The sequence below is a fragment of the Odocoileus virginianus genome, chromosome 3 (assembly GCF_023699985.2).
Source record: "Odocoileus virginianus isolate 20LAN1187 ecotype Illinois chromosome 3, Ovbor_1.2, whole genome shotgun sequence".
NCBI lineage: Eukaryota > Metazoa > Chordata > Mammalia > Artiodactyla > Cervidae > Odocoileus > Odocoileus virginianus.
In genome coordinates this window covers 37,757,870-37,782,912 of record NC_069676.1, presented here as the reverse complement: position 1 = coordinate 37,782,912, position 25,043 = coordinate 37,757,870, and the positions used below count along the sequence as shown (strand labels likewise).

Here is a 25,043-nt window from a genome sequence, read left to right as displayed (position 1 = left end):
ACCAGTAGGTGATGGGACACACCCTGCTGCCCCAGAAGGGCACAGAAAGCTTCTGCAGCTGGAAAATCCATCAGTGAGTGCCAGAACCTGCCCTAGTGGCCAGGAGGGTGCAGATAGCTCTTGCTACTGCAAAACCTGTCACTGGGTGCTAGGGCTTGCCCTACTGTTCAGGAGGGCTGGAAATTCTGTAAATAGAAAATCTGCCAGTGGGTACCAGGACCCATCCTACTGTCCTGGGAGAGTACAAATAGCTCCCCCCAGTAGGAATTCAGCCAGAGAAGGGTCTGAAACCACAACTGAGCCCCAGCAGCTATGTGACTAAGAAATAAGAGCCAAAATCATTCCTCACAGCTGCATGAACTGTGGAGTTATTCCTCCACTGGTGGCATCCTAAATTCAGCACCTGCAAAATATCCAGAAAGACAAGTGTTCTTGTAGCTGAGGCAGATCTGGCATTAGCAGCTATGGGCTCTGTGAGCACTTTCACATGGGAGTAGGGCCAGACCAAAGCTTAAGCTGCCTCCATAGTTCCCACAGAAAATTCAGGAGCATGACTACTGCAGTACTGAGACCTAACCTCAGTGGGCCTGCACCAGTGGCCAGGTGGAAACAATACTCGAAAGACTGTGACATGACTGTAACAGAGCATGCACATTGTTGTTCAAAAGCTTATAACTTCGGTCTCATTTACTTATTTTTGCTTTTATTTCTTTTGCCCTGGGAGACTGACCTAAGAAAATATTGCTATCATTTATATCAGGGAATATTTTGCCAAAATACTCTTTTAGAAGCTTTATGGTAGCATGTCTTATATTTAAACTTTTGAGCTATTTTTAGTTTATTTTTATGTGGTATGAGGGACTGTTTAACTTCATTCATTTACATGCAAACTGTCCAGCTTTCCAAATACCACTTGCTGAATAAACTGCCTTTTCTCCACTGTACTTTCTTGCATCATTGAATGAAGATTAATTGACTGTAAATGTGTGGATTTATTTCTGAGCTCTCTATTCCATTCCTTTGATCCATATTTCTGTTTTCATGACAATATCACAATGTTTTGATTACTATAGCCTTGTAGTGTTGTCTGAAATCAGGAAGAGTTTTGTTTCCAGCACTGTTGTTTTTCCCTCAAGATTGCTTTCCCCTCAAGATTTTAATCTGTAGACTGGAATAGCAGGGCTGCTTTAACTATAATAGTCCTTCCAATTCAAGAGAATGGGATATCTTTTCATTTCCTTGAATAATTTTCAATCACCTTTACTAATATTTTATATTTCTCAGTATATTTCTCAGTATGCTTCACCTCCTTAATTAAGTATATTCCTAATTATATTATTTGATGTGATTTTAATTTTTTTAACTTTCTCTTTCTGATACCTCATTGTTAGTGTAAAGAACTAACAATATACAACAGATATCTATATATTAATCTTACATCCTGCTACACTGCTGAATTCATTTATCAATTCTGATCATCTTTATGTGGAGTCTAGGATTTTCTACATATAGAGAATCGGACATGACTTATCAATAAAACAACAACAAATATACAATAACAATATTACCTCTTCTTTTCTGATTTATAAACCTTTCACTTCTTATACTTGTCTGATTGATATCTCTAGGACCTGTGGTACTTTGTTGAATAAAAGTTGCGAAATAAATTGTAAAATAAGATGTCAGAATTGTGAGTAGAGAAAAGTACAAATGTTGAGTTGTTAAAATGTGTTTGTTTGAAATTAAGAAATAAGCCAAAGAAGAACAAGATGGCAGAGGAGCAGGTGGACGTGGAGTACATCTCTTTCCACAGATATATCAGGAATACACCTTCAGACACAGAAGTGCTTGCAGAACACCAGCTGAGAGAGTACAGGAGTACCTGACCAGTGGGGGGAAAAAATATATAGGACCATGCAAAACTTGGTAAAATGAAGGAACTAGGGGGAAAAACAAAAGTGTTAGTAGGCCTGGACCTGCCCTCGCTGGGTGGGGAAACTGAAGCAGGGGTATGAATCCCACATCGGGGCAACTGAGTCAGAGGAGAAACATTTAAGGCTGAGGGTTAAACAGCTGATCTGTGGCAGCCTAAATAGAATGAGAATCAGACAGTCTTTGCCTCAGCCATACATATTCTGGACAGGAATGATGGTCCACTGGAAGGTGCAGCAGCTGAGAGCTGGAGTTTAGGGATTGTAGAGCAATCCCAGGGTGAGGGCTGCTGTTGACTGCGGAGAGATGGATCAGGGGAGGTGAGGGAGGAGATTGCGGTGGGAAATGCCACTGGAGGAAAGGTAGGCAGCCATGGAAGCAAGGCGATACTGCTGAGTCACAAGTAAGGGGTGGAGCCATCACCACAGCCTCTCTCTCCCCACAGGCCAGCGTTGGCAGCTGAACAACAGGGAGGCTGGCCCATCAAATGCCTGATGCACTGAACTACAGAGTAGGATCCCACCCAGGGTGCTCCTTTAAGTGACTGATGCACTGAACTACAAAGTAGGACCCCAGCCTGGGGGCCTCTAACAGAGAAGGCCCCCAGGCAAGGGAGCCCCCTAAGTGCCTGAATGGGTGGAGCTATGGAGAAAGACTGCCCAAAGAAACCTTCTGACTGCCAGCTACAAAAGGCTCGACAAAAGACTCTGATAGGGCCATGACTTCTGTGGCAGAAGCAGTCTGTGTTCCTGCACACTTGGCACTGCCAGGCGCCAAGCAGCCATGCCACCTTCACACTCAACTCTCACTGGGGCAAAGCTGCCACAGGCAAAAAAAGCCTTGCGTCTCTGCGCACAGGGTCTCTTTGGTAGTGTCCGACTCTTTCTGACCCTGTAGACGGTGGCCTCCAGGCTTCTCCGTCAGGGAGGGGGTTCTCCAGGCAAGAATACTGGAGCATATGGGCCACTACTGGTTGCCATACCCTTCTGCTGCTCCTGCTGCTGCTGCTAAGTCACTTCAGTCGTGTCCGATTCTGTGCAACCCCATAGACGGCGGCTCAGCAGGCTCCCCCGTCCCTGGGATTCTCCAGGCAAGAACACTGGCGTGGGCTGCAATTGTCTTCTCCAGCCATACCCTTCTTGAGCACTATATTCCCTGCTGCCCTAGCTGCCAACTCCCCTGAGAACCTGGTGCTGCCAGAACCCCTGTGACCCAAGCAGCTGCACCACCTCCACACCTGGCCCTCACAGGAGCAGACCCAAGTCCTCCAGGGCAGCCTCAGGAACAAACCCCAGTGGACGACCCACATGTAGAGGTGAAAATAAAACCACAATTGAAACCCGTGTAGCTAAGGAAGAAGACCCAAAACCTTCCCACCAGCAGTACAAGCTGCAGATGAAATACACCATCAACTAGGCAGACTCTGTGTCTACAGAATATATCAAAGGTCATTGAGAGCTCCCACAAAAGAAAATGCAGTAGTTCTGGTAGCTGTGGACATTGAAGTCAAGAACACACAGGAGTAGAACCAAATTAAAATGAGCTGCCCCCACAGCAGGTCCAGAGATCAGCACAGTGTTGGAGGGCATCCTAGGCAGGTGAGGTGAAATACGACTCCCAGTGAGGGAAAGGACTCTGACAGCAGTGACTCGAGAAAAACACTTATTATTCTTATTTTTTAACTTGTTCTGTAGAATCTTTTAGACTCTTTTTTTCTTCCCCACCTTTTGTAGTTGTTGATTTTATTGGCACTATGAAATCCAATTAAGCTTTTGAGGTTTTTTTTTTCCTTCAATCACATTTTTTTATTGTGGTTATAAACCTCTGCCTCTATGTTGGGCTTTTGCAGTTCTGGGGCGTTTTCCTTTTTTTTTTCTTTTCTTTTCACTCTTTTTTAATTTTAATTTAAAATTTTTTTAACCTATTATTATTTTTTCTACATTTATTCCTTTATTTGCTTTTCCTCTTGTTCTTTTCCCCTTGCAGTTAATCTTTAACATATATATAAATCTTCTTTAACATATAACATATATAACATACATAAATCTTCATATAACATTCATATAACATATAACATATGCTATATAACATATAACATATGTTATATAACATATATGTCTTCATGTAACATATAACATATATAAATCTTCTTTATCTACCTGTACTTAACTTGGCATATCTATTCTTTCTTTTCTTTCTGTCCTTTCCTCTCAACATATTTGATAGTTTTATTTTCACTACTTAATTCCCCAATTGGCACCTTGCTTTAGTTTTGTTTTCCAGTTTGTGCTTTAGTTAGTTTTATTCTGGTAGATATAATTTTTGGTTTCCTTTGTTTGCTGGGTCAATCTATTGTACTTTATTTTTGTTGGACTGTTTTGATTTTGCTTATGGGTGTATATGCATATCTGTATATTCAGTCACATTTTTTATTATTGTTATAAACCTCTGCCTCTATGTTGGGCTTTGGCAGTTCTGTGGAGTTTTCCTTTTTTTTTTTTTTCTTTTTTCTTTCTTCTTCCATTTTTTTAATTTTTTTTTATAATTTCAATTTTTAACTTTTTAAACCTATTATATTTTTCTACATGTATTCCTTTGAGTTTCCTACTGTTCTTTTCCACCTGCACTTAGTCTTTAATATATATAAATCTTCTTCATCTACCTCCATTTAACTTTGCATATCTATTCTTTCTTTCCTTTTCCTCTCAACATATTTTTTAGTCTTGATTGCTTTATTCCCCACTTGGCACCTTGCTTTAGTTTTGTTTTCTGGTTGGTGCTTTAGTTAGTTTTGTTCTTAACTGGTAAACATAATTTTTTATTTCCTTTGTTCACCGGATCAATCTACTGTACTTTATTTTTGTTGGACTGTTTTCACTTTGCTCATGGGTGTATATTCCATTATTTTAGTTATTATTTGCCTGACTTTGCAACTGCCATTTGTCTGGGGTTCATCTTTGGTTTCTCATTTTTGGATATTTATTTTAATCTCACTTAATGCCATAACAAACCACTTGTGGAATCTTCATTCTTGACAAGAGATCAAGCTCTGAGCCTATGGAATTGGAGCACTGACTCCAAGACCAGAGACTACCAGAGAACTAACCCTAGAGAGTATCAAAAAGTGAGAACTCACACAAAAGAAACCACTTGAATACAAGACCCAGCATCATCCAAACATCAGTAGCACCCTGTGCATGATGCCTCATCTAAACAACAAACAAAACAAAAATACAAACCCAATTATCAGCAGACAGGATTACCACCTCACTCAGCCTTGCCCATCAGAGGAAAAACAAGCAAAAAAAAAAAAAAAACTCAGTACAAATCTCATCCTATACGAAGCTTATACAACCACTGGACCAACCTTCAGTTCAGTTCAGTTACTCGGTCGTGTCCGACTCTTTGCAACCCCATGAATCGCATCACGCCAGGCCTCCCTGTCCATCACCAACTCCTGGACTTTACTCAAACGCATGTCCATCGAGTTGGTGATGCCATCCAGCTATCTCATCCTCTATCGTCCCCTTCTCCTCCTGCCCCCAGTCCCTCCCAGCATCAGGGTCTTTTGCAGTGATTTTGAAGCCCCCAAAAATAAAGTCTGACACTGTTTCCACTGTTTCCCCATCTATTTCCCATGAAGTCATGGGACCGGTTGCCATGATCTTAATTTTCTGAATGTTGAGCTTTAAGCCAACATTTTCACTCTCCTCTTTCACTTTCATCAAGAGGCTTTTTAGTTCCTCTTCACTTTCTGCCACAAGGGTGGTGTCATCTGCATATCTGAGGTTATTGATATTTCTCCTGGCAATCTTGATTCCAGCTTGTGCTTCTTCCAGCCCAGCGTTTCTCATGATGTACTCTGCATATAAGTTAAATAAGCAGGGTGACAGTATACAGCCTTGACGTACTCCTTTTCCTATGTGGAACTAGTCTGTTGTTATATGTCCAGTTCTAACTGTTGCATCCTGACCTTCATATAGGTTTCTCAAGAGGAGGGTAGAAACCAAAAGGAAGAAAGGATTCAACCTTGAAGCCTGGGGGGGGAAAGGCCTCAAACTCAATCAGTTAAAAAAAAAATAATGAAAAGGCATAGAAATAGTACACAAATGAAGGAACAAACTGGAAACACAGAAGTCCAAATAAATGAAGAAGAAATAGGCAAACTACCTAAAGAAGAATTCAGAATAATGATAGTAAAGATGATGAAAAACCTTGAAAACAAAATGGAGAAAATACAAGAATCAATTAACAAGCACATAGAAGAAATAAAGAATAAACATGAAGAGACAAACAACAAAATTACTAAAATTAAAAATACTCTAGAAGGAATCAACAGCAGAATATCTGAAGCAGAAGAATGAATCAGTGAGTTGGAAGATAAAATGGTGGAAATAACTTCTGAAGAGCAGAATAAAGTAAAAAAAAAAAAGAAAATAACTGAGGATAATCTCAGAGACCTCTGGGACAATATCAAACACACCAACATTTGAATTATATGAGTCCCAGAAAAAGAAGAGGAAAAGAAAGAGTATGAGAAATTTTTTGAAGAGATTATAGTTGAACATTTCTCCAACATGGGAAAGGAAATAGTCAATCAATTCCAAGAGGCAAAAAGAGCCCCATACAGGGTAAACCCAAGAAGAAACTTGCCAAGACACATACTGATCAAACTAACAAAGACTAAACACAAAGAAAGAATATTAAAAGCATCAAGGGAGAAGCAACAAGTAACATACAAGGGAAACCCCATAAGCTTAACAGCTGATCTTTCAGCAGAAACCTTTAGCCAGACTTATCAAGAAAAAAAGAGAGAGAAATCAAATCAACAAAATTAGAAATGAAAAATGAGAGGTTACAACAGACAATGCAGAAATACAAAGGATTATAAGAGATTATTATGAACAACTATATGGCAATAAAATAGATAGCCTGAAAGAAACAGACAGGTTCTTAAAAAAGTTCAATCTTCCAAGACTGAACCATGAAGAAATAGAAATTATGAACAATCCAATTACAAGCACTGAAATTGAAGCTGTGATCAAAAATCTCCCTAAAACCAAAAGTCCAGGACCAGATGACTTCACAGGAGAATGTTTTCAAACATTTAGAGAAGACTAATACCTGAACTTCTAAAACTCTTTCAAAAAATTGCAAAAGAAGGAATACTTCCAAACTCATTCTATAAAGCCACTGTCTCCAGATACTGAAACCAGACAAAGAAAACATCAAAAAAGAAAACTACAGGCCAATATCTCTGATGAACATGGATGCAAAAATCCTCAAAAAATTTTTAGCAAACAGAATTCAGCAACACATCAAAAAGCTCAAACACCATGATCAAGTTGGGTGTATTCCAGGGATGCAAGGATTCTTCAGTATATGCAAATCAGTCAATGTGATAAACCATATTAACAAATTGAAAGATAAAAACCATAGGATAATCTCAATAGATACAGAAAAAGCCTTTGACAAATTTCAACACCCATTTATGATTAAACTCTTCAAAAAATGGGCATAGAAGGAAACTACCTCAACATAGTAAAGGCCATAGATGATAAGCCTACAGCAAACATTATTCTCCATAGTGAAAAACTGAAAGCATTTCCCCTAGGATCAGGAATAAGGCAAGGGTGTCCATTTTCACCACTATAATTCAACATAGTTCTGAAAGTCCTAGCCACAGCAATCAGAGAACAAAAAGAAATAAAAGGAATCCAAATAGGAAAAAAAAAAGAAGTAAAGCTCTCACTGTTTGCAGATGTCATGAGGTTGTACATAGAAACCCCTACAGATAGTATCAGAAAATTACTAGAGCTAATCAGTGAATTTAGCAAAGTTTCAGGATATAAAATCAATATGCAGAAATCCCTTGCATTTCTATATAATAACAATGAAAAATCAGAAAGAGAAGTTAAGGAATCAATCCCATTCACCTTGCAACAAAAAGAATTAAATATCTAGGAATAAACCTACCTAAGGAGATAAAAGAACTGTACACCAAAAAAATATGACACTAATGAAAGAAATCAAAGACATAAACAGCTGGAGAGATATTCCATGTTCCTGGGTAGGAAGAATCAATATTGTGAAAATGTATATATGTATGTACTATATACATATATATACATACATATATACATATACTATATACCCATATATACATATACTATATAAATGTATATACTACCAAACACAATCAACAGATTCAATGTGATCCCTATCAAATTAGCAATAGAACAAAAATTTTCACAATTCATATGGAAACACAAAAGACCCCTAATAGCCAAAGCAGTCTTGAGTAAGAAGAATGGAGCTGGAGGAATTATCCTTCCTGACTTCAGATTATACTACAAAACTACAGTCATCAAGACAGTATGATACTGGCACAGAAACAAAAATATAGACCAATAGAACAAGATAGAAAGCCCAGAAATAAACCCATGCACTTATGGATACCTTATTTTTTGCCAAAGGAAGCAAGAATATACAATGGGGCAAAGACAGCCTCCTCAATAAATGGTGCTGGGAAAACTGGACAGCTTCATGTAAAAGAATTAGAACACTTCCTAACATCATACACAAAGATAAACTCAAAATGGATTAAAGACCTAAATGTAAGACCAGAAACTATAGAACTCTCAGAGGAAAACATAGGCAGACCATTCTATGACATAAATCAAAGCAAGATCCTCTAAGACCCACCTCCTAGAGTAATGGAAGTAAAAACAAAAGTAAACAAGTGAGACCTGACTAAATTTGAAAGCTTTTGCACAGAAAGGGAAAGTAAAAGTTAGGTGAAAAGACAGCCCTCAGAATGAAAGAAAATAATGGCAAATGAAACAACTGACAAAGGATTAATTTCAAAAATATACAAACAGTTCATACAACTCAATACCAGAAAAACAAAAACCCAGTCAAAAAGTGGGAAAGAGACCTAAAGAGACATTTGCCCAAAGAAGACATACAGATGGCTGACAAACACATGAAAAGATGCTCAACATCGCTTATTATTAGAGAAATGCAAATCAAAACTACATTGAGATATCACCTCACACCAGTCAGAATTGGCATCATCAAAAAGTCTACAAACAATAAGTGCTGGAGAGGGTGTGGAGAAAAGGAAACACTCCTGCCTTGTTGGTAGGAATGTAAATTTGTACAGTCACTATGCAAGATGATATGGGGATTCCTTAAAAAACTAGGAATAAAACCACCATATGACCTAACAATCCCACTCCTAGGCATATATTCTGAGGAAACCAAAACTGAAAAAGACACATGTATCCCAATGTTCATTGCAGCACTATTTACAATAGCTAGAACTTGGAAGCCACCTAGATGTCCATCAACAGATGAATGGATACAGAAGTTGTGGTATATATATAAAATGGACTATTACTCACCTATAAAAAGGAACACATTTTAATCAGTTCTAATGAGGTAGATGAACCTAGAACCTATTATATAGAGTGATGAAAGTCAGAAAGAGAAAGATAAATATCATATTCTAATGCATATACACCAAATATTTAAAAAAAATGGTACTGAAGAATTTATTTACAGGGAACAATTGAGAAACAGACATAGAGAACAGACTTATAGACATAGTGGGAGGGGGTAGAGGGTGAGATGTATGGAAAGAGTAACATGGAAACTTACATTGCCATATGTAAAATAGAAAGCCAATGGGAATTTTCCATATGGCTCAGAAGAGGGGTTTTGTATCAATTTAGAGGGGTTGGATGGTGAATAAGGAGATGGGAGGGAGTTTCAAAAGAGAGGGGATATATGTACATCTATGGCTGATTTCTGTTGAGGTTTGACAGAAAACAAAAAAAAATCTATAAATCAATCATCCTTCAATAAAAAATAAATTTTAAAAAATGTAACAAATGTAAAGTACCTAGAAAAAAAAAGAAGAAGCAGCAGCTGCAAATACTGTGCTGTGCTTAGTTGCTCAGCCATGTCTGACTCTTTGCAACCCCATGGACTGTAGCCCGCCAGGCTTCTCTGTCCTTTGGGATTCTCCAGGCAAGAATATTGGAGTGGGTTGCCATGCCCTCCTCCAGGGCATCTTCCCAACCCAAGAATCGAACCTAGGTCTCCTGCACTGCAGGTGGATTCATTGCCATCTAAGCCTCCAAGGAAGCCCAAGAATACTGGAGTGGGTAGGCTGTCCCTTCTCTAGGGATCTTGGAGTATAGAGGTCTCCTGCATTGCAGGTGGATTCTTTACCAGTTGAGCTACCAGGGAAGCCCTAAGCAACTAAACAACCATATATAAATGCCTCTATATATCTTTATATGAAACTCATGATAATCACAACCCAAAGATTGTGATTGTTGCTGTTTTTCCCTTGCTAAGTCAAGTCTGATTCCTTGCAATCCCATGGACTGCAGCGTACCAGGCTTCCCTATCCTTCACTATTTTCTGAAGTTTGCTCAAACTCATGTCCATTGAATCAGTGACGCAATCCAACCATCTAATCCTCTGTCACCTCTTCTCTTGCCTTCAGTCTTTGGAAGCATCAAGGTTTTTTCCAAGTTTCAGCTCTTCACATCAGGTGGCCAAAGTGTTGAAATTTCAGTTTCAGCATCAATTCTTCCATTGAATATACAGGGTTGATTTCCATTAAGATTGATGGTTTGATCTCTTTGCTGCCCAAGGGACTCTCAAGTCTTCTCTGGCCCCACATACAAAAACATTAATTCTTTGGCAATCAGTCTTCTCTATGGTTCAACCCTCATATCCGTACATGACTAGTGGAAAAATCACAGTTTTGATAGACTGTTGTCAGTAAAGTGATGTCTCAGCTCTTTAATATGCTGTCTAAATTTTTCATAGCTTTTCTTCCAAGGAGCAAGCATGAACTTTTAATTTCATGGCTATAGTCACCATTCACAGTGATTTTGGAGCTCAAGTAGTGTTTGCTTTGGCAGCACCTATTTTAAAATTGGAGCCCCCCAAAATAAAGTGCATCACTGTTTCCAGTTTCCCTTCTATTTGCCATAAAGTGATGGGACTGGATGCCCTGATCTTGGTTTTTTTCATCACTCTCCTCTTTCACCCTCATCAAGAGGCTCTTTAGTTTCTCTTTGCTTTCTGCTGTTATAGTGGTATCATCTGAATGTCTGAGGTTGCTATATCTCCTGGCAGTCTTGATTCCAGCTTGTGATTCATATAGCCCAGCATTTTGCATGATGTACTCTGCATAGAAGTTAAATAAGCAGGTGACAGTATACAGTCTCAATGTACTCCTTTCCCAGTTTTGAACCAGTCCATTGTTCCATGTCTGGTTGTAGTAGGAATGCACAAAGAAAATGAATTGAAATATAACACTAAAGATATCTGTCAAATTACAAGAGAAAGGAACAAAAGATGAAGAAAGGAACAAAAAAGAATTACAGACACAACTGCAAAGCTATTACTAATGGCAATAAGAACACACACATCAATAATTACTTTAAATATAATTGGAATAAACGATCCAATAAAAAACATAAAGTGGCTGAATGAATACAAAAATAAGACCCATTTCTATTCTGCCTACCAGAGACTCACTTATAATCCAAAGACACACACACAGTGAGAGCAAGGGAATGGAAAAAGCTGTGCCATGAAAGTGGAAATAAAACAGAGGATAGCAATAGTTATATCAGACAAATTAGGCTTTAAAATAAAGATGATTACAAGATAAGAAAAGGATATTACACAATTATTAATCAAATAAGAGGATTAAAAAATTATAATATTTACACAGCCAAAATATAGGAATACCTAAATACATAAGACAAATATTTGTGGACATAAAGGTAGAAATTGAGAGTGACAGAAATATAACAAGACATTTTAACACCTCATACATCAATGGACATATCATCCAGACAGAAAATCAATAAAGAAGCACTGGTCTTAAATGACACTTAGAAAGACTTTAAAACTATATGTACAACACCCTATCTGGTAGCAGCAGAATACACATTCTTTTGAAGAGCACAGAGTAGGCCACATGCTAAGCCACAAATTAAGTCTCTGTAAATTTAAGAAAATTGAAATAGTATTAAGAATCTTTTCTGAACACAACACTATGATACTAGAAATCAATTACCAAAAAAAAAAAAAAAAAAATCTTCAGAAAACACAGACCCATGAAGGCAAACGATATGCTGCTAAACAACAAATGGGTCACTGCGGACATCAAAGAAGAAATTAAAAAAAAAAAAAACCTGGAGGGAAATACAGACACAAACACAATGATTTAGAATCTGTGGAATGTAGCAAAAGCAGTTCTAAGAAGGAAATATATAGCAATATATGCTTACTTCAGGAAACAAGAAAAATCTCAAATAACCTAAACTTACACCTAAAGAAACTAGAAAAAAACAAACCCAAATTTAGTAGAAGTTCCCAAAGAACTCATAAAGATCAGAGAGAAATAAATGAAATAGAGATGAAAGGACAATAGAAAATCATTGGGGCTTTCCCTGCCATCAGCACCAGGAAGCCCTGGGAAGGCAAGTATGGTGAGCTTCCTATGGAACAAGACATTGATCTGAGTGATGTGGATCTGGACAACCTGGAGAAAAATGAGTTGTGAGAGGCTTTGCACAGACTAGTTTTCTTTTCTTGGGAGTTGATTTTCCTGCAGTGAAGGAACACCTTTTCCAACCCAAGGAATCTACCAGTGGCCTTTTTAACTGAGAAGTAACACTTGACTGATCATTTGAAAACACTACAACACATTGCAGCACTATTTACAATAGCGAGGGCATGGAAGCAACCTAGATGTCCTTTGACAGATGAATGGATAAAGAAGCCATGGTACATATATACAATGGAATACTACTTAGGCATAAAAAGGAATACATTTGAGTCAGTCTAATGAGGTGGATGAACCTAGAGCCTATTATACAGAGTGAAGTAAGTCAGAAAGAGAAAAACAAATATTATATATTAATGCATCCCTGGTGGCTCAGATGCTAAAGAGTCTGCCTGCAATGCTGGAAGCCTGGGTTCAATCCCTGGGTCAGGAAGATCCCCTGGAGAAGGAAATGGCAACACACTCCAATATTCTTGCCTGGAAAATTCCATGGATGGAAGAGCCTGGCAGGCTACAGTCCATGGGGTCGCAGAGTCGGACATGACTGAGCAACTGACTTATCTTATCTTATATGGAACCTAGAAGGATGGTACTGATGAATCTATTCTCAGAGCAGCAATGGAGATGCAGACATAGAGAACAGACTTATGGACAAGGGTGGAGGAGAACAGGGAGAGGGTGAGATAAATGGAGAGAGTAGCATGGATGCATATACACTAACATATGTAAATAGAGAGCCAATGGGAATTTGCTGTATGACTCAAGGAAATCAAACTGGGGCTCTGTAATAACCTAGAGGGGTGGGAATGGGTGGGAGGTGGGAAGGAGATTCAAGAGAGAGGGGACATAGGTACACTGAAGGTTAATTCATATTGATGTATGACAGAAATCAAACCAATATTGTAAACCAATCATCAATTAATTAAAAATAAATAAATATATTTTAAAAACCACAAACACATTGCAATGGTGAACTTTTGTGTCTCAAGAAAACAATGAAAAATTATATGAACTGTCATAGCCACTGAACTGAATTGTATTCTGTCAAGTAATATTTTGAAGAAAGTCAATGGACTATTGAAGCATTTTTCCTTCCCTCTCACTGCTACTTGAATAACCTTGGAAGCCGTTTCTTACATAAGTTTTTCAATGTGATCATTTTCATTTGAATATTAATGGCTTTTTACCATTAAAGAATAAAACAATATTTTAGATTAAAAAAAAGTAAGAATTACTTCTTTGAAAAGATAAACAAAATTGATAAAACTTTAGCCAGACTCATCAGGCAAAAGAGAGAAAACACCCAAATCAGTTAAATCAGAAATGAAAAAGGAGAAATTACAAACAAAACCACTGATATACAAAAAGTTGTGTGACTACTACAGACAACTATACATTAATGCAATGGACAATCTATAACAAATAGACAAAGTCTCAGAAATGTATAACCTTCCAAAAATGAACCAGGAAGAAATAGAAAATATAAACAAGTCAATCACAAGCACAGAAATCAAAATTATTGTCAAAAATCTTCCAATAAACAAAAGCCCTGGGCCAGATGGCTTCATAGGCAAATTATACTGAAAGTTTAGAGAAGAGCTAACACCTATCCTGCTCAAACTCTTCCAGAAAATTGCACAGAAAACTCCCAAACTCATTCTATGAGGCTACTATCACCTTGATACCAAAACTAGACAAAGAAACTTACAGGCCAATATCACTGATGAATATAGATGCAAAAATCCTCAGCAAAATTCTAGCAAACAGAATCCAACAGCACATTAAAAGGATTATACAGCTTGATCAAGTGGGCTTTATTCCAGGAATGAAAGAATTCTTCAATATACACAATGTTGATATACCATACTAACAAACTGAATGACAAAAGCCATATGATCACCTCAGTAGTTGCAGAGAAAATTTTTGACAATATTTAACATTCATTTATAATAATAGAAAAAAAAACTTTCCAGAAAGTTGGCATAGAAGAAACATACCTCAGCTTAATAAAGGCCATATACAACAAACCCACAGAAAACATCCTCAGTGGTGAAAGACTGAAAGAGTTTCCTCTAAGATCAAGAACAGGACAAGGGTGCCCATTTTCTCCAATATTATTCAGTATAATTTTGTAATCCTAACCACAGCAATCAGAGAAAAAAAGTAATAAAAGGAATCCAGATTGGAAGAGAATAAGTAAAATTCTTACTACAGACAACATGATACTACACACAGAAAACCTTAAAGATGCCACCAGAAAATTACTAATCAATAAATATAGGAAAATCTCAATTTATAAAATTAATACACAGAAACCTCTTTCATTCTTACACACTAACAATGAAAAATCAGAAAGAGAAATTAAGAAGGGAATCCCACTCAATTATATTGCAAGAATATAATACTCGGGGCTAAACCTGCCTAAAGAGACAAAGACCTATATGCAGAAAACTATAAGGCACTGACGAAAGAAATCAAAGATGACACAAACAGATGGAGAGACAGACCATGTTCTTGGGTTGGAAGAATCAATACTGTGAAAATGACTATACTACTCATAGCAATCTACAGACTCAATGAATCCTTATCAAACTACAAATAGTATTTTTCACAGAACTAGAACAAAAAATTTCACAATTCATATGGAAGCACAAAAGACCCTGAATAGCCAAAGCACTCTTAAAAAAGAATGGAGCTGGAGGAATCACACTTCCTGACGTCAGACTATACTACAAAGCCACAGTCATCAAGACAGTATGATACAGGCATACACAGCAATAATGACCAAGGAAACAAGATAGAAAGCTCAGAGATAAACCCACACACCGATGAGAACCTTATCTTTGACAAAGGAGGAAAGAATATGCAGTGGAAAAAAGACAGTCTCTTCAATAAGTAATGTTGAGGAAAAAATGAAATGTTTTTCAATTTCAGCTACTCATAAAAAATGAAATTAGAACACTGCCTATGTCTTCCTTGGAGAAATGTCTGTTGAGTTCTTTGGCCCATTTTTTGATTGGGTCATTTATTTTTCTGGAGTTGAGCTGGAGGAGTTGCTTGTATATTTTTGAGATTAATCCTTTGTCTGTTGCTTCGTTTGCTATTATTTTCTCCCAATCTGAGGGCTGTCTTTTCACCTTGCTTATAGTTTCCTTTGTTGTGCAAAAGCTTTTAAGTTTCATTAGGTCCTATTTGTTTATTTTTGCTTTTATTTCTAAAATTCTGGGATGTGGGTCATAGAGGATCCTGCTGTGATTTATGTTGGAGAGTGTTTTGCCTATGTTCTCCTCTAGGAGTTTTATAGTTTCTGATCTTACATTTAGATCTTTAATCCATACAGATGGCTAACAAACACATGAAAAGATGCTCCACATCACTCATTATCAGAGAAATGCAAATCAAAATCACAATGAGATACCATTATACGCCAGTCAGGATGGCTGCTATCCAAAAGTCTACAAGCAATAAATGCTGGAGAGGGTGTGGAGAAAAGGGAACCCTCTTACACTGTTGGTGGGAATGCAAATTAGTACAGCCACTATGGAAAACAGTGTGGAGATTTCTTAAAAAGCTGGAAATAGAACTGCCATATGACCCAGCAATCCCACTTCTGGGCATACACACCAAGGAAACCAGATCTGAAAGAGACACGTGCACCCCAATGTTCATCGCAGCACTGTTTATAATAGCCAGGACATGGAAGCAACCCAGATGCCCATTAGCAGACGAATGGATGAGGAAGCTGTGGTACATATACACCATGGAATATTACTCAGCCATTAAAAAGAATTCATTTGAATCAGTTCTAATGAGATGGATGAAACTGGAGCCCATTATACAGAGCGAAGTAAGCCAGAAAGATAAAGACCATTACAGTATACTAACACATATATATGGACTTTAGAAAGATGGTAACGATAACCCTATATGCAAAACAGAAAAAGAGACTCAGATGTATAGAACAGACTTGTGGACTCTGGGAGAAGGCGAGGGTGGGATGTTTCAAGAGAACAGCATCGAATCATGTATATTATCTAGGGTGAAACAGATCACCAGCCCAGGTTGGGTGCATGAGACAAGTGCTCGGGCCTGGTGCACTGGGAAGACCCAGAGGGATCGGGTGGAGATGGAGGTGGGAGGGGGGACTGGGATGGGGAATACATGTAAATCCATGGCTAATTCATTTCAATGTATAACAAAAACTACTGTAATGATGTAAAGTAATTAGCCTCCAACTAATAAAAATAAATGGAAAAAAAATTTTTTTTAATTAAAAAATAAAAATAAAAAGAACACTGCCTAACATCATACACAAAAATAAACTCAAAATGGTTTAAAGACTTAAATGTAATACTAGAAACTTTTCAACTATTAGAGGAAAACATAGACAAAATACTCTTTGATATAAGTCACAGCAAGATCCTCTATGGCCCACCTCCTAGAGTAATGGATATTTTTAAAAAATAGATAGATGACACCTAATTAAATTTAAAAGCTTTTGCACAAAGAAGAATACTACAGACAAGGTGAAAAGACAATCCTCAGAATAGGAGAAAATAATAGCAAATGAAATAACTGACAAAGGATATAATCTCCAGAATATACATGCAGCACATGCATCTTAATACCAGAAAAACAAACAACCAAACAAAAAGTGGTCAGAAAACCTAAACAGACATTTCTCCAAAGAAGACATACAGATGGCTAATAAACACATGAAAAGATGCTCAACATCACTCATTATTATAATATAAATATATTATATTTATATTTATAATACAAATATATTATATATAAATATAATAATATAAATATATAAATATAAAATAAAACCACAATGAGGTAACACCTCACACTAGTCAGAATGGACATCATCTAAATGTCTACAAACAATAAATGCTAGAGAGGGTGTGGAGCAAAGGGAACCATATTGCACTGTTGGTAGGAATGCAAATTGCAACAGCCACTATGGAGAACAGTATGGAGATTCTTTTTAAAAAACTAGGAATGAAATTACCATATAACCAAGTAATCTACTACTGGGCATATACCCTCAAAAAATCATAATTGAAAAAGATATATGTACCCCAGTGTTCACTGAAGCACTATTTAAAATAGCCAGGACATAGAAACAACCTAGATGTTCATCAACAGATGAATGGATAAAGAAGTTGTGGTATGTATACAAAATGGAATAATACTTAGCTGTAAAAATGAACACCTTTAAGTCAATTCTAGTGAGGTGTATGAACCTAGAGCCTTTCATACAGAGTGAAGTAAGTCAGAAAGAAAAAAACAAGTATTATATGTGTATGTGTGTTAGTTGCTTAGCTGTGTCCAACTCTTTGCAGACCCATGAACTTGCTAGGCTCTTCTATCCATGCAATTCTCCTGGTAAGATTACTGAGTGGGTTGCAATTCCCTTCTCCAGGGGATCTTCCTGGTCCAGGGACCAAACTCAGGTGTCTTGAATTGCAGGCAAATTCTTTACCATATGAACCACCAGAGAAGTCCCACAAATATTATATATTAATGTATATATATGAAATCTAGAAAGATGGTACTGATGATCTTCCTTGCAGGGCAGCAAAGGAGACACAGATGTGAAAAACAGACTTTTGGCCACAGTGGGGGTCAAAGAGGGTGGGATGACTTGAGACAGTAGTATTGGAACATATACATTACCATATGTAAAACAGATAAGACATTGGGGATTTAGTGTATGATATAGGGAACCCAAAGCCCATGCTCTGGGACAACCTAAAGGTATGGGATGGGAGGGATGTGGGAGGAAAGGGAACATATGTGTGCCTGTGGTTGACTCATGTTGGTGTATGATAGAAACCATAACAAAAAGTAACTATCCTCCAATTAAAAATAAAATAAAATTTAAAAGAAAATTAATATTAAAAACAATAGTATTGAGAAAACTAGACAGCAACATGCAAAAGAATTAAACTGGACTCTCATCTTGTGCTGCATACAAAAATAAACTCAAAATTGAATAATACATAAGCGGAAGGCCTGAAACCATAAAATTTCTAGAAGAAAACATTGGACTTAGTAATTTTTTTTTAAGGTATATCTCCTGAGGCCAGGATCAGTTCAGTTTAGTTCAGTCGCTCAGTCATGTCTGACTCTATGACTCCATGAATCACAGCACGCCAGGCCTCCCTGTCCAACACCAACTCCCGGAGTTTACTCAAACTCATGTCCATGAGTCGGTGATGCCATTCAACCATCTCATCCTCTGTTGTCCCCTTCTCCTCCTTCCCCCAGTCCCTCCCAGCATCAGGGTCTTTTCCAATGAGTCAACTCTTCGCATGAGGTGGCCAAAGTGTTGGAGTTTCAGCTTCAGCATCAGTCCTTCCAATGAATACCCACGACTGATCTCCTATAGGATGGACTGGTTGGATCTCCTTGCAGTCCAAGGGACTCTCAAGAGTCTTCTCCAACATCACAGTTCAAAAGCATCAATTCTTCAGCGCTCAGCTTTCTTTATAGTCCAACTCCCACATCCATACATGACTACTGGAAAAACCATAGCCTTGACTAGACAAACCTTTGTTGGCAAAGTAATGTCTCTGCTTTTTAATATGCCATCTAGGTTGGTCATAACTTTCCTTCCAAGGAGTAAGCATCTTTTAATTTCATGGCTGCGATCACCATCTTCAGTGATTTTGGAGCCCCAAAAAATAAAGTCAGTCACTGTTCTCACTGTTTCCCCATCTATTTCCCATGGAATGATGAGACCAGATGCTATGATCTTAGTTTTATGAATGTTAAGCTTTAAGCCAACATTTTCACTCTCCTCTTTCACTTTCATCAAGAGGCTTCTTAGTTCCTCTTCACTTTCTGCCATAAGGGTGGTGTCATCTGCATATCTGAGGTTATTGATATTTCTCCTGGAAATCTTGATTCCAGCTTGTGCTTCTTCCAGTCCAGCATTTCTCATGATGTACTCTGCATATAAGTGAAATAAGCAGGGTGACAATATACAGCCTTGACTTACTCCTTTTCCTATTTGGAACCAGTCTGTTGTTCTATGTCTAGGGGAACAAAGTTCAAAAAAAAATTTCATATGCTTACATCAAACTAAACCCAGAGAAGGGAAAGGCTATCCACTCCAGTATTCTGACCTGGAGAATTGCATGGACTGTATAGTCCATGAGGTCATCAAGAGTTAGACACAACTGAGTGACTTTCATGTCACATCAAACTAAAAACCTTTTCATGGTAAAAAGGAAAACCATCAAGAAGCTGGTAAGGACACTTATTGAACTGAAGATGTTAACAATGTATCTGACAAGGACTCAATATTTAAAATATACAAAAAACTCACACAATTCAACATCAAACCAAAACAAACAAACAAAAAAACACAAACAATTCAATTAAAATTGAACAAAGGAACTTCATAGACATTTTCCCAATGAATATGTATTGGTGACCAACATGCAAATAAAAAGATGCTTACATCCTTAATCATCAGGTAAATATAAACCAAAACAATGATGAGATATCACCCAACACCTGTTAGACTGTCTATTATCAAAAAGACAGCAAATAACAAATAATGATAAGCATGTGGAAAAAAGGAAGCCCTGTGAACCATTGAAGGGAATGTAAATTCTGCAGTCACTGTTTCAAAGAGTATAGAGGCATCTCACAAAATTTAAAAAAAGAACTACCATATGCTGTGTCTCAGTCATGTCTAATTTTTTGTGACCGTAGTCTGCCAGACTCCTCTGTCCATGGGATTTTCCAGGCAAGAATATTGGAGTGGATTTCAATTTCCTATCCCAGGGTATCGTCCCCATCCTCCTGGCTTCCCAGGAGGTGCTAGTAGTAAAAAATATTCCTGCCAATGCAGGAGATGCAAGAGATGAGAGCTTGATCCCTGGGTCGGGAAGATCCCCTGGAGGAGGGCTTGGCAGCCCACTCTAGTATTCTTGCCTGGAAAATACCATGGACAGAGGACCTTGCAGGACTACAGTCCATGGAGCTGCAAAGAACTGGACACCACTGAGCACACACACACAGTTTTAAAATATGTATAAACCCCCATTTGCAGCATTTTTTACTATAGACAAGCTATAGAAGCAATCTAAGTATCTATTGATAAGCATATGGCTAAAGAAGATCCATATGGTGAAGTGTTATTCAACTGCAAAAAAGAAAAAAACTTTGTCATCTGTGAAAACATGGGTGGACTTAGAGGGTGTTACTCCAGGTGAAATAAATCAGACAAAAAATGGAAAACATACAATTTCACTTATATGCAGACTCTAAAGAACAAACAAATAAACAAGCATAACAGAAACAAAGTCATAGATATAAAAAATAAATAGCTGATTGTCAGAGAGGAGGAGGTGGGATACATCTGTAAACAGATGAAGTAGATTAAGAAGTACAAACCTTCAGTTACAAAGTAAGTGAGTTACATGTATGAGCTGTGAGGAATATAGTCAACAATGAAATTATATCTTTATATGGTGACAAATGATAATTAGAATTACAGTGGTGGTCACTTTGAAATGTATAGTAATACTGTATCACTATGTGCGCATCATGAACAAACACAGATCTTCAAAAACAAGCAAGTAAGTAGACTCATAGAAAAAGTTGCCGAAAGCAGGAAGTGGAGAGAGGGGAAATTGAATGAAGGTAGTCAAAAGTTACAATGCTTCAGTAATAAGATAAATACATACCAGAGCAGTAATGTACAGTGTGACAAATATAATTAATTACCACTGCTCTATGTTATATATGAAAGTTATTGAGACTAAATCTTAAGTTCTCAGGACAAATAACATTTCCTTTATTTATTTAATCTTGCATCTATATGGATGATAGATATTTACTGAAATTATTGTTGTAATCATTTAATGATATGTGAAAGTCAAATCATTAAGCTGTACACCTTAAATTTGTGCAGAACAGTGTCTCAATTAATCTCAAAATATTTGAGGGAAAAAAGAAGACTTTGTCATTGGCCTGAGAGTAGATTTATAGGTCAATGAAATAGAATTGCAAACTGATGTAAACCCTTAAATTTATGTTCAACTGATTTTGTACAAGGATGGTAAGATAATTTAAATAAGCATGGGAGATCTTTTTGGAGTAACAAAAATATTGTAATAAAAATAGTGAGAATGTTTGCAGAGCTTTGTAACTTTACTCAAAATCATTGAAATATTTTAAAAGGGTGAAAATTTTGGTCTGTAAAGTATATCTCAATAAAGATTATGTTTAAAATGTTTAGCTCATTTATATATGTCATTATATTAAGTTTTAATCTTAAATAACCACTCCCCCAACATAGAAAATCCCAGAACCAGATGATTTTACTGGTGAATCCTACATTTAAAGCATTAATGCTTTTAAAATCTTCCAAAACTGTGATGCTGGAGAAGACTCTAGAGAGTTCCTATCAACTCTGAATATTCTTTGAGAGGACTGATGCTGAAGCTCCAATACTTTGGCCACCTGATGCAAAGAGCTGACTCATTGGAAAAGACACTGATTCTGGGAAAAGATTGAAGGCAGGAGAAGGGGGTGGCAGAGGATAGCATGGTTTGATGGAATCACCAACTCAATAAACACAAATTTGAGCAAACTCCAGGAAATAGTGAAGGACAGGGAAGCCTGGCATGCTGCAGTCCATGGGGTCCCAAAGAGATGGACACGACCGAGTGACCAAACAACAACAACAACAAAAATTTTTAAGGAGAGAAAACCTGCCAAACTAACTTTAAGAAGCAAACATAACCCTAACACTAAAGCCAGATAAGGACACTACAGAAAAAAATATATAGGCCAATATCCAAGATGAATATAGATTTAAAAAATCTCCCTCCAAAATTGACTTATTGAATTCAACAGCACATTAAAATGATTCATTCATGATTAAGTGGATGTATATCTGGGATTCAATGATGAGTCAAAATACACAAGTCAATAAAAAATGTGCTATGCCACATTAATAGAATGAAAGAAAATCATATGATCATCTCAATAGATGCAGAAAATATATTTGACAAAATACATTTTTTTTTCATCACAAAAACACTCCCAAAGAGTCCTGTCTGACTCTTTTGTGACTTCATGAACTGTAGCCCACCAGACTCCTCTGTCTATGGGATTTCTGAGGCAAGAATACTGGAATGGGTTGCCATTTCCTTCTCCACGGCATCTTTCCAAACCAGGAATTGAAATTGCATCTCCTGCCTTGGCAGGTGGATTCTTTACCACTCTCAGTACCCTCTTAAGTATTAGTTGAGCTTGTATATGAGAGTTTATTCTGGGCTCTCAATTCTGTTCCATTGGTTGATATGTCTATTTTTATGGACCCCTGCTGTTTTGATTACTATAGTTTACAGTATCACTTGCAATCAGAATGTGTGATACCCCTAGTGACATACCTCAACACAATGAAAGTTTTATGTTACAGTCTTACAGACAACATTACACTCATTAGTGAAAGGTTGAAAACTTACTTTTTCTTTAAGATCAGAAACAAGATAAATGTGCACACTGCCACCATCCCTATCCAGCATAGTATTAGAAGTCCTGGCTAGAATAATAAGATGAGGGGGAAAAAAAAAAAAAGGTATACAAACAAGAAATAAGAAAAAAAGTTATCTTTGTTAGTAGATGATATAATATTGCTTCTATAAAATCCTGAATAATCCCTGCAATAAGTTTCCAGAACAAATCAATAAATTCAGAAAAACTATAAAAAACTAAAAAAAGTGAAAAAGTGAAATTGCTCAGTCATGTCCGACTCTTTGCAACTCCATGGACTATCGCCTACCACACTCCTCCATCCATGGGATTTTCCAGGCAAGAGTACTAGAGTGTGTTGCCAATGTACAAAAACCAGTTGCACTTCTGTACACTAGAAGAAAATCTGAAAATTAAATAAGGAAAATAATGCCATTCATGAGTAGCATCAAAATAAACAACATACTGACATATACATTTACCAAAGAGGTAAAAGATCTCTAGTGAAAATTATATAAGACCTTGATGAAAGAATCTGAAGATGCAAACAGAAAGATATATTGTGCTCATGGATTGGAAAAATTAATACTGTTAAATTATCTATATGACCCAAATTCATCTAAATATTCAATGCAATCTCTATTAAAATCCCAATATCCTTTTTCACAGAAATAGAATAAATAATTCTGAAATGTCTAATGAGCCAAAAAAGAACTTGCATAGTCAAAGTAATCCTGAGAAAGAAGAACAAAACTAGGGATATCACACATCCAGATTGCAAGTATACTGTTAATTTACAGTAATGAAAACAGCAGCATACTGGCATAAAAATAGGCACATTGACCAATGGAACAAAAGTGAGTCCACAATAAACTCTCATAAATATGCTCAACTAATATTTAGGAGGGCACCAAGAGTGGTAAAGAACCTGCCTGCCAATTCAGGAGATGTGAGTTCAATCCCTGGTTTGAGAGGATCCCCTGGAGAAGGAAATGGCAACCCATTCCAGCATCCTTACCTGGAAAATCCCATGGACAGAGAAACCTGGTGGGCCACAGTCCATGAGGTCATAAGAGTCACACATGACTTAATGACTAAACAACAACAACAAGAGTACTCCATGAGAGAAGGACAGTATACTTAATGGTGTTGAAAAAAATGGATAACCACATGCAGAGAAATGAAATTGGGTAACTATCTTATAAGACTCACTAAAATAAATTTGTAATTAATTAAATACTTAAACATAAGAACTTAAAACTTCTAGAAGGAAAAATATGAAATAAACCTTCTTTACATTTGTCTTTGCAGCAAATTCAAAGATATGACACCAATGGTACAAGCAACACAAGCAAAAATGAAAAAGCAGACAACACCAAACTGAAAGATTCCCTTATGCATCAAAAGAAACAATCTACAAAATGAATAATCAGCCTAAAGAATGAGAGAAAATATTCATAAATTATATATTTGATAAAGGGTTAATATTCAAAATATATAAACAAATCATATATTTGATAGCAATAAGACCAATCTAATATTTTTAAAGTGCAGAATAACTGAATACACTTTTTTACTCAAAGATGTTATATTAATGGCAACAGGTACCTGAAAAAGTGATCAACACCACTGAACATCAGATATTTAATAAGTGCAAAACATAAACATATTCAATATGCACTTGTCCCTGAAAAGACAAGCAATAACAGTAATTGGCAAAGACGTGGAGAAAAATAAACTCTGTGCACTGTTGGTGAGAATGCAAATTGGTTAGAGATAGTGGGAAAATGTATGAAAGTTCCTTAAAAGTTACAAATAGAACTACCATACGAGTCAGGCATTCCACTTTTGGGATATATCTAAAGAAAATGAAAACAGAATCTTGTAGGATATCTGCACCCCCAAGTTCATTGTTCATTGTAGTTCAGTTCAGTTCACTTCAGTCGCTCAGTCCTGTCCGACTCTTTGCAACCCTGTGAACCACAGCACACCAGGCCTCCGT

General features: G+C 37.0%; 1 protein-coding gene across 2 annotated transcripts in view; it reads right to left on the bottom strand.

The window, feature by feature from the left end:
- The window catches only part of LOC110124466 (olfactory receptor 14A16-like), a 149,600-nt gene that overhangs the window by 90,800 nt on the left and 33,757 nt on the right, over positions 1-25,043 (bottom strand). The gene's annotated exons all lie outside the window — the stretch shown is intronic.